The following is an 11,023-nucleotide window of genomic DNA, read 5'->3' on the forward strand; positions in this document are numbered from 1 at the left end:
AAGAACCTACACACGTGTAAAAACTGATAGCACTATATGCCAAATAAAAGTGCATTTGCTGTATATAAATTTAATTTTTTTTTTGAGACGGAGTCTTGCTCTGTTGCCCAGGCTACACAGTGCAATGACATAATCTTGGCTCACTGCAACCTCCGCCTCCTGGGTTCAAGCGATTCTCCTGCCCCAGCCTCCTAAGTAGCTGGGACTACAGGCACACACCACTATGCCTGGCTAATTTTTGTATTTTTAGTAGAGACAGGGTTTCATAATGTTGGTTAGGCTGGTCTCAAACTCCTGACCTCGTGATCCACCCACCTCAGCCTTCCAAAGTGCTGGGATTACAGGCATGAGCCACTGCACCCCGCCAAATTTAAATTTTTTAATCCTCTTTAAAAACTGTAAAATATTGGTCATCATACTTCTTTCTAATTAACAAGAAAAACACTGAATACAAAGAGGGTGAATCCCAAAAATCAAAAGTGTAGGTTTTGACAAAATTCGTTAAGTTAAAAATACATCCACACTCTACATGTTCCTTTAAATTGTGAAATGTCCTGATAGGGATGTGCACTACCTTTACATTAGGAATGGTGCCAATTTGTCATTTATTCCATTTCCAAATTCTATATTTGGTGAAAAGCTTTGTTCTGCCTCATAAGCTATCTTGCTCCACAAACTGCCCTCTCTCTGCTAAACCAGCTTCTAATATTTACCACATTATCAAATGGTTTCCACCATTTCATTATCAACAACCTCTTCATAGAAAGAAGAGGTTTACCCTGTCTCTGGAAGTAAATCCTAGCTTTCGCTTGCTGACTTGACTTTCCTCAGTCATTAGAGGTAAGCCAAGGTCTCTCATAATCTCTCTCATTCTCTCTCTCTCTCCGCCCCCCTACCCCCCCACCCACCCTCTCATGCATCCTCTGTAGTCTTTCACTTTCTCCACCCAACCATGCATTGAAAGGAAAACACCAAGATCCATCCTGCCACTTCCCAACTGCTGCTCTTCCTCCGCCAGCCCCAACATCCCTCATGAGGCTCGAGGTTCCAACCATCTGACTACCATGTACTTCCCTTTCTCATCTCAGTCATCTTGCAAAGAAACCCTTCTGATACCAGCCTCTTGTCCTCCTTTTTCTTTTTTTTTTTTTCTTTTCTTTTTTTTTTTGAGATGGAGACTCACTCTGTCACCCAGGCTGAAGTGCAGTGGCACAATCTCGGCTCACTACAACCTCCACCTCCCGGGTTCAAGGGATTCTCCTGCCTCAGTCTCCCGAGTAGCTGGGGCTACAGGTGCATGCCACCACGCCCAGCTAATTTTTTGGATTTTTAGTAGAGACGCGGTTTCACTGTGTTAGCCAGGCTGGTCTTGATATCCTGACCTCGTGATCTGTCTGCCTCGGCCTCCCAAAGTGATGAGATTACAGGCATGAGCCACAGCGCCCAGCCGCCTCTTGTCTTCTTAAATACTCTCTTCTTATTCCACTAGATCTTTCCTTTCTACTTGGCAAGGCTGCAATCCCTTGATGCCCTCCTTCATGCTCTACAGGGTTGCTGGAGAAAAATGGCACTGCCTTGTAGTCAGATGGCTTCCAACATTACCTGAACCCTCAGGAGTCTTGCTCTTTCCTACTCCACAAAGCAGCTTTAAAACTTTTCCCAAATATCTTACAGCCCCTTAAATAACTCCAGCCTCTCCTAACTCTCAATTTAAAAATCATACATCCTGCTTCATGGAAAAAATAACAGTCAGATGGTACCACCCCAAGATGTTATTCCTCCCACCTCTCAACTTACCTCTCAGAGAAAACACTCTTCCACCTCTGCTCCTGTATCAGACGCAACAACTCTCCCTCTACCTGTCCTCCGTCAATTGCCTATTCGCTACGTAAAATCATCCATCTCCACTGACTCCTTCCCCTCTGATGGCAGCTGAGAAATACCTCAAAATCTGCCTGCTTCCCTATTCTCACTACCATGATCTCAGATAAAGGCCTGCCCACCACTTACTTGAACTACGGCAGCTTCATCATCTGTCTCCCTACTGTCAGTTTTCTCTACTTGAGTCCATTTTCCTCACCTGCTCCAGAATGAGTTTCCTAATGACAAAGCTAAGCCTATCACTTCCTGTTTAAAGATCTCCCCTCAGTCTAGCATTCCACTCACCAAATCCACTTACTTTCTCCACTTCATCAGCTTCTATCCAGATCTCACCCCCTGTATATCACCTCTTCTATCCCAATCCTGGTAGTAAAAATCTTTCAAAGTTCGCCAATGATCCACTAATTGCCAAATCCCAAGGGCTGTCTTCAGTTTGCATCCTATTTGACATCTCCACAGCATCTTCCACTTCTGACAACTCCATACTCCTAGAAACTCCTCTTTGACTTCAGTGGTTCCATTCACTCCTGGCTCCCCTACTGCCTCCGATCATTCCTTCTCAATCTCTCAATGGCTCTGGCTTCTCCAGTCAATAAGGACTCTCCAGTGCTCTTTCTTTAGTCTCCTTTCAATCTGACTCCACACTCTCGCTTAGTGATTGCATTCAGTACCATCATTTCAAATATTCATTTCATGCCATTCACCCTTAAATTTTATTCCAAATTCCAGCTTCTCTTTGCAACTCCAGACTCATTTACAATAGCTCCTGGACCTATTCACTAATGTCCTGTTTATTACTTAGATTGATTATGTCCAAGAAAAAATCCTTCATGTTTTTCTCCATAAATCTATTCTACATTGTACTCTGCTTGATGACATCATCATCTACTTCATCTCCCAAGCTAGAAGTTTCAATGTTCCCATCCTCTAAACCCCCATAAATCAATACATCAATAAATGCTGAGAAATATCTCAAAATCTGCCTACTTCCCTATTCTCACTGCCACAGTCTCAGATAAAGGCCTGTACACCACTTCCTTGAACTGCGGCAGCCTCATCATCTGTCTCCCTACTGTCAGTTTTCTCTACTTGAGTCCATTTTCCTCACCTGCTCCAGAATGAGTTTCGTAATGACAAAGCTAAGCCTATCGCTTCCTGTTTAAAAATTTCTCGTGACTGCCTAAAACAGAATACTATCCAAACCCAAAGTTAGGCATAAAAGTACCTTTGCATTTAGGCCTGTCTCTCATACCACACACACACACACACACACACACACACACACACACACACTTACTCTGCCTAACTACACCAATGCCCACTTCCCTCTTGCCACAATGAACTCCTCACCATGATCAAACCCCCGAGCCATTATCTGATCCCACCTCCTTTTCATAGGCTATTCCCTCTACCTGGAGTCAGGTAAATGCAGCTCAAATGTCACCTGAGTGAAGCTGGCCCCCCTTACCCTAGACTGGCTGTTGCTCTGTTCTCAGTGTAAACTGTTCACATCGGTGTACAGCATTTACCATGTTGTTATTTTTTTTTACACATCTGTGTATTATTATTTACATATCTTCCATTTTCTGTGAGAAGCTCCTGGAAGGCAGGGATCACGATTTACACATCTTAGTAAGTACCTAGCTTATTACCAGGTACTCATCATTTTTTGTTTGGTTGGTTGGTTTTGTTTTACATCTGTACAATATACTCCATCAGTTATGTACTTGGTAACAGAAGGCTATGATACCAGTGCTGGATGTGAGATCATAATGTTGAAAAGCAACAATTCAAATGGATGAACAAACCCAAGGAAACTCATAAACCCAGAGTTTTAAAGCACAGCTCTGGCCTAGATGTACTCCAGGGCTGAAAGAGTATATACTGCCCATGTACTCAAACATTTGCCTGAGAACATCTATAGCTAAAGCTAAATAAAAAAGATTCCTCATAATCACTAATTCTCAATAAATCCTTTGACATGGGTAGGAAATGTTAGTGTTTAACATTAGAGGAAACTAAAATTTAACCATTAAATGACTAACTCAAAATCATGAAATCAAGCACAAAGCTCAGATTAAAATTCTGAAACCTCTAGCTCGCAGATCCATTACATCTGACCATTTACATGTAAGTGAGCAATATCTCCAACTAATTAAAAAGTATTTTGAAGGCCGGGTGCGGTGGCTCACACCTGTAATCCCAGCACTTTGGGAAGCTGAGGCAGGTGGATAACTTGAGGTCAGGAGTTCAAGACCAGCCTGGCCAACATGGTGAAACTCCGTCTCTACTAAAATTACCAAACAAATTAGCTGGGCAAAGTAGCACACGCCTGTATTCCCAGCTACTTGGGAGGCTGAGGCAGGAGAATTGCTTGAACCCGGGAGGCGGAGTTTGCAGTGAGCTGAGATGGTGCCACTGCAATCCAGCCTGGGTGACACAGCAAAAAAAAAAAAAAAGTATTTTGAAAAGTAGAAAGGCAATTGTTATTGCTATATTGACATGCAATATTGAAGTATACATTTAAAAAAAAAAGATAAAGAATCAAAGTAACATTTGGTAAAAACTAAAAATCTGCTTCTTCTTGTCCCTTAATTATTCTCCAAAAAAAAATAAAGAAATGGAAAAAGAAACAAAAAAACTAACATTTCAAACCTTCAAGGAATTCTTGCTATACAAATTACATCTTATTGGCCACGTATGGTGGCTCACACCTGTAATCCAAACACTTTGGGAGGCCAAGGTGAGTGGATCATTTGAGCCCAGGAGTTCAAGGCCAGCTTGGGCAACATAGTGAGACCCTGTCTCTACAAAAAATACAAAAATTAGCCAGGCATAGTGGCATGCATCTGTAGTCCCAGCTACTCGGGAAGCTGAGGTGGGAGGATCACTTAAGCCCAAGAGGTCAAGGCTGCAATGAGCCGAGATCATGCCATTGCACTCCAGCCTGAGCAATAAAGTGAGACCCTGTCTCAAAAAAAATTGAAAATGGGCCGGGTGCAGTGGCTCACACCTGTAATCCCAGCACTTTGGGAGGCCAAGGCAGGAGGGTCACCTGAGGTTGGGAGTTCGAGACAAGCCTGGCCAATTAAAAATACAAAAACTAGCTGGGCATGGTGGCAGGCACCTGTAATCCCAGCTACTCAGGAGGCTGAGGCAGGAGAATCCCTTGAACCCGAGAGGCGGAGGTTGCAGTGAGCTGAGATCATGCCACTGCACTCCAGCCTGGGTGACAAGAGCAAAGTTCCATCTCAAAAAAAAAAAAAAAATTGAAAATGAAAAATAAACAGAAATTTTAAAACAAATTACATCATATTCACAAATTATATCTACTTAGTTCCAACTTATCAAAAGTTTCACACCATTTATCAGAATTGAAAATGTAAATTACTAGAATTGAAAAATAAGTAAAGCAACATCTTTGGCTTAGGCTTAGAGTAATTATAGTGTGCCTATCAGTTATATAAATTATTTCAAAGGTAACCAAGGTGACGGACGCTGCAGTGAGCTGAGATCACACCATTGCACTCCAGCCTGGGCCACAGAGTAAGACTGTCTCAAAGAAATAAATAATTTCAAAGGTAAAAAAGAAGTAAATTGGGTGACTCTTGCTTATAGCTACAATCTATATTTGGATCATGTCTTTTATTAAACTCACCCATGTTGTCTCTTTTTAAACTTAAGTTTCTTTTTGGACAGCTACAAAATGGGCTAAGACCTTCTCAGGTGCTTACCTACCCTAGAGTCAGCAAACATAACCAAGCCACAAGTATTAAAAGGTCTGGGGAAAAAAAAGGAGTCACAACTGCCAAGGAAAGAATACACTTCATTCATATCACACTCCTTGCCAAACAAAACAAATGTTCTTGGAAGTTGTGTAAAATCCATTTTGGTCAATCAAATCATATTTTACATATATTGTGGGTTATTAAAGAAAACCGGAAGGCCGGGCGCGGTGGCTCAAGCCTATAATCCCAGCACTTTGGGAGGCCGAGACGGGGGGATCACGAGGTCAGGAGATGGAGACCATCCTGGCTAACACGGTGAAACCCCGTCTCTACTAAAAAATACAAAAAAACTAGCCGGGCGAGGTGGCGGGCACCTGTAGTCCCAGCTACACGGGAGGCTGAGGCAGGAGAATGGCGTAAACCCGGGAGGCGGAGCTTGCAGTGAGCTGAGATCCGGCCACTGCACTCCAGCCCGGGCGACAGAGCGAGACTCTGTCTCAAAAAAAAAAAAAAAAAGAAAACCGGAAATGTCGACAAATAAAAAAGGTTTACAGGTGCACGTTTTCTCTGGCTTTCACGTGTGGATGTTTTGACAGGCGCCTTCCCTGACTCTGCCCGTAGCTGGGTGTGTGCTTTAGAAACAAATCTCAGTGTATTCTCTGGCCCGGCCCTACCATTTCCGCAGAGGAGGAAGCTAAGACTTACGTGAGGTGAAATCACTGACGTAAGTTCTTAGGGGACAGTGACAGCTGGGCCTGAAAACTGCACAAATTATTAATACCATGCATTCCACTAAGCTGCAGCCTGACCACTGTGGAGAGGCTCATGGAATTTAATGTGCCTCTTCTCTCTTATTTTGACTCATCTTAAAATATTAAAGACAAATAAAAATAGCCGTGCAATGATTAGAAAAGTTGTTCACATTTACTTATGTCGTTCTCTTGAACACTTAAAAATAATTAACTCAGAAACACAGGGTAGCATCCTACATGCGGCGGTGCTGGGCTAGGGCCTCTCCAAGCGGCCTATGACTTTCTGCAAACCAACCAGCGCCCTGGTTCTGTCCCCGCAAATCCAGCTGATTGTTCTGAGACTCTTTTCTGGGACGGAATTGAAAACTCCAGCGGTGCCGCTCCTGGCAGTCCCTTCCTCGGCCCGCCGAGGCCCAGGCCCAGGCCGCGCTCCTACCTTGTCCAGGACACAGATTTCCTCTCCCAGTCGCAAACCCTTGGGTCAGACTCCTTGACCATGTCAGACCGATCAAACCGGCTGATCAAACTTTACTCAGAACTTTCCCAAGCCGTCCCGGCCTGGACTGCGCTCTGCCTATCGGGGACACCACAGCGGACAGCGCTGGGACCCCCTGGGCGCGCGCCCCCCAGGCCCGCAGAACGGGCCCATGGCCTAAGGGCGACGCCCCTCCCCGAACGGGCCCGCAAGGGCGGGGCGGCGGCCACTGGCGCAAAATTCCACTCGAGAATCTGGTGGGAAGGGCAGGGGAAGGAAATTCGGAAAAAATGAGAACCTGGCGCCACCACACGCAAGCTTTCCGCTCGGCCGCCGCCGCCGACGCCGCCCGAGCCAAACGGTTTCAAATCCTTGCGGGCCGCTGCGTGGCCGCCGCCCAGCAGCCCAGGGGCGGGGACTTTCGCTCTCGCATTTCCCCGCCCCCTACTCCACCCCTCCAGCCTGCGGTGTCGTTGCCACGGCGACGATCCCGGCGGCTGCGACCACGGGTGCCCCAGGCTGGGGGCGGAGACTTCCGCGCGGGCATTTCTCCGCCCATCGGCGGCGGCGTGTGTGCGGCTCCGTTGCCATGGCGACACTCCTGCTTGCCTAGCAGCGGCCAGACTTGCACCAGAGCTTCCTGGCCCCTTGGTGGGTCCCCGGTCGAAGCTTCCGGAATAACCCGACTGCAGTTTAAATGCTGCAGCCCTCCCGCATCCCGCGCAGAGTCACTTATGATCACGTCAGGGGCCGTGGCGAAAGAATAAGGGCACAGAAAATGGGGCGGCTGGAGGATGCTCAAGAAGGGGTGATCCGTTATGTGGACAGACATCAGAGTTGAATGAGTCTCAAGTGAAAATTTACTCACTCTCTGATATATCAAAACCCAAGTCAAATTCTTTAAACGGTTCTTTTTGAAACCTATCCCACTGGACGTAAACACCAACAGCTCTTCCTTGTCTCAAAGACAAATCATGCTAAGGAAAATAAAGTGTACAGAATGTTTTTAAGAATGTTGAGTTTTGAAAAGCATATTTGAACATGTTTATAACTAAGGAATAATCTATAATCCAGATCATTAGTACTGAGAATCAAGGATGCAAAACCAAGCATACAATTGCAGGAATTTAACCAGTCAGTGAATACATTAAAGATAGATAAACTAACCGGGCGCGGTGGCTCACGCCTGTAATCCCAGCAGTTTGGGAGGCCAAGGCGGGCGGATCAGGGAGTCAGGAGATCGAGACCATCCGGTCTAACACGGTGGAACCCCGTCTCTACTAAAAATACAAAAAATTAGCCAGGCGTGGTGGCACACTCTTGTAATCCCAGTTACTCGGGAGGCTGAGGCAGGAGAACCGCTTGAACCCGGGAAGCAGAGGTGGCAGTGAGCCGAGATTGCACCACTGCACTCTAGCCTGGGCAACAGAGTGAGACTCTGTCAAAAAAAAAAAAAAAAAAAAAGATAAACAACCCCCCTCCAACCTCAGGAGGAGGAGGATATTGGTCAAAAGATACAAAATTTAAGTTAGACAGGAGGAATAAGTCCAAGAGATCTATTGTACAACGTGGTGACCATAGTAAATGACAATGTATTGTGTTCTTGAAAATTGCTAAAAGAGTGCATCTTAAGTGTTCTCATCACAAAATTGGTAAGTGTGTGAAGCAATGCTTATGTTAATTAGCTTGATTTAGTCATTTCACAATGTGCATAATAAATATATGCAATTTTTGGAATCATAAACTGCATTGCTGAAAGAATATGAAATGAATTTGACAAATGGTGTCTAAATGAATATGAAAAGAAAAACAGAAGATAAATAACTAGAAGATAAATCAAGGAAAAAATGTAATGAGCTCAAGCTCATCTCAGAGGAAATAACTATAGCAGAAAAAATATAACTGAAAATGAAAAATGTCTTTAAATATTTCCTCTACTTGAGTGAAAATAGGATGAGATCTCCCTTCCCACTTTTAAGAACAAGCTGATTGTCACTTTTTTCATTTATATATATATCATTTTCATTTATGTATTTTTCATTTATATATACACACACATGCAAATAAAAATATTAAGATATGCACATAGAGTTTTATTATTTATGTTATGCATATATAACATGAAAGGGATACCAGCTTGAGCCTGAGCTGTGTTCACCTTAGAACTCAAGCTTATATGTCACGTTTAGATGACTGGTAGGCAAGGTTCACTTGGAACCTCCTTACCTGAGAATCAAGGAACCTCCCAGAAAGTAAGTCATCCTGGCTGGGCACAGTGGCTCACACCTGTAATCCCAGCACTTTGGGAGGCTGAGGTGGGCGGATCATGAGGTCAGGAGTTCAAGACCAGCCTGGCCAATATGGTGAAACCCTGTCTCTACTAAAAATACAAAAATTAGAAGGCGTGGTGGTGGACGCCTGTGGTCCCAGCTACTCAGGAGGCTGAGTCAGGAGAATCGCTTGAACCCGGGAGGCAGAGGTTGCAGTGAACCAAGATCGTGCCATTGGACTCTAGCCTGGGTAATAGAGTGAGACTCTATTTCGAAAAAAAAGAAAAAGTGAGTCACCCTAAAGAGATCTGGTTCAATGGCAATATGCAAAATTGAAGGAGAAGGTGATGCTGCATGAAGCACAGCACTGGCCATAAATTGTCCTTCAAGTAACATCTTCCTCTTTGTATAAGAGAGTGATTCCTAATCTTACAGTGTGAAGAAATTCCTTTGAGAATTTTCTTTTTTCTTTTTTTAAAGGCAGAGCCTGGCTCTGTCACCTAGGCTGGAGTGCAGTGGTGTGATCATAGCTCACCACAGCCTCCAACTCCTGAACTCAAGCAATCCTCCCACCTCAGCCTTCCAAGTAGCTCAGTCAGAGACAGAGTACTATGATCGGGTAGTTCCATCATATACAGAGCACCCATGTGACTCACTCTGGGGACCTCTACAAATATTTGGGAAGAAATTGCTGAACTCAGAGCCTATTCAGGAACCTCAAGGATGAAGTCAGATAAATATTCTCTTGTCGCCCAGGTGCAGTGGCTCATGCCTGTAATCCAGCATTTTCGGAGGCCGAGGCAGGCAGATCACGAGGTCAGGAGATCGAAACCATCCTGGCTAACACAGTGAAACCCCATATCTACTAAAAATACCAAAAATTAGCTGGGCGTGGTGGTGGGCACCTGTAGTCCCAGCTACTCGGGAGGCTGAGACAGGAGAATGGCGTGAACCCAGGAGGTGGAGCTTGCAGTGAGTCGATATCACACAACTGCACTCCAGCCTGGGCAACAGAGTGAGACTCAGTCTCAAAAAAAAAAAAAAAAAAAAAAATTCCTTGTCACTCTTGCAATGTAGCTCCAGGCTTATGTGGTCTAAAAAATGCAGTGTCTCATAAATGTTTTATGGCCAAACACCTATGGTAATCAATGAATTTTCCTTCTATGTCTAGTTACTGCATAAAGATAATAATCTTCCAACTCAATGTACATTTATTGAACACCTGGTATATGCAGGCATATTAAAGGAATGTTTCCTCCACTGGAAATGCTGTGACACTTTGCTCTTCACCTTAGCTTAAATGTCAGTACCTCAGAGAGGCCTTCACTGATTCTCAAATCAGCCTTTATTTCCTTTCAAATCCCCTGATTCTCTTTTCTTCATTGCATTTATCAAAATTTGTCATCAAATATTAATAAGTGTAATCTATTTATTTATTTATTTATCTATCTGAGATGGAGTCTCACTCTGTCATCCAGACTGGAGTGCAGCGGTGCAATCTCAGCTCACTGCAACCTCCGCCTCCCAGGTTCAAGCAATTCTCCTGCCTCAGCCTTCAGGGTAGCTGGGATTATAGGCTCATGCCACCACGCCCAGCTAATTTTTTATATTTTTGGTAGAGATGGGATTTCACCATGTTGGCTGGACTGATCTCAAACTCCTGACCTCAAGTGATCCACCCACTTCAGCCTCCCAAAATCCTGGGATTACAGGTGTGAGCCACCTGCACCCATCCCAGGTGTAATCTTTTAAAAATGTCTATAGTTTCCAAAAGAATGAAGACGTACCTGTTAGATTCACCATTGCACAGACAGCACCTTACCGTGTACCTAGCACATAGAGACAATCCATAAATGTTCATTGAATCAGCAAATGAATGCACATAGTTTTCTTGCTTTTCTCTGCACATGTGGTAGA

The 11,023-nt window shown here is 44.4% G+C and overlaps 1 protein-coding gene across 7 annotated transcripts in view; it reads right to left on the reverse strand.

Annotated features, from left to right (window-relative positions):
- The window catches only part of CEP112 (centrosomal protein 112), a 558,138-nt gene extending 550,885 nt beyond the window's left edge, over nucleotides 1–7,253 (reverse strand). For 3 of the 7 annotated variants that reach the window (XM_023212018.2, XM_023212017.2, XM_023212019.2), the window contains exon 1: nucleotides 7,135–7,251. The gene's annotated coding sequence lies outside the window, so the exon portion shown is untranslated. Of the gene's footprint in view, nucleotides 1–6,797 lie in introns of all 7 variants that reach the window. The other 4 variants (XM_023212015.3, XM_023212013.3, XM_023212016.3 and 1 more) reach the window with 2 other exon arrangements.
- Nucleotides 7,254–11,023: the final 3,770 nt, after the last annotated feature.

The sequence above is a fragment of the Piliocolobus tephrosceles genome, chromosome 16 (genome assembly GCF_002776525.5).
Source record: "Piliocolobus tephrosceles isolate RC106 chromosome 16, ASM277652v3, whole genome shotgun sequence".
Taxonomy (NCBI): Eukaryota; Metazoa; Chordata; class Mammalia; order Primates; family Cercopithecidae; genus Piliocolobus; species Piliocolobus tephrosceles.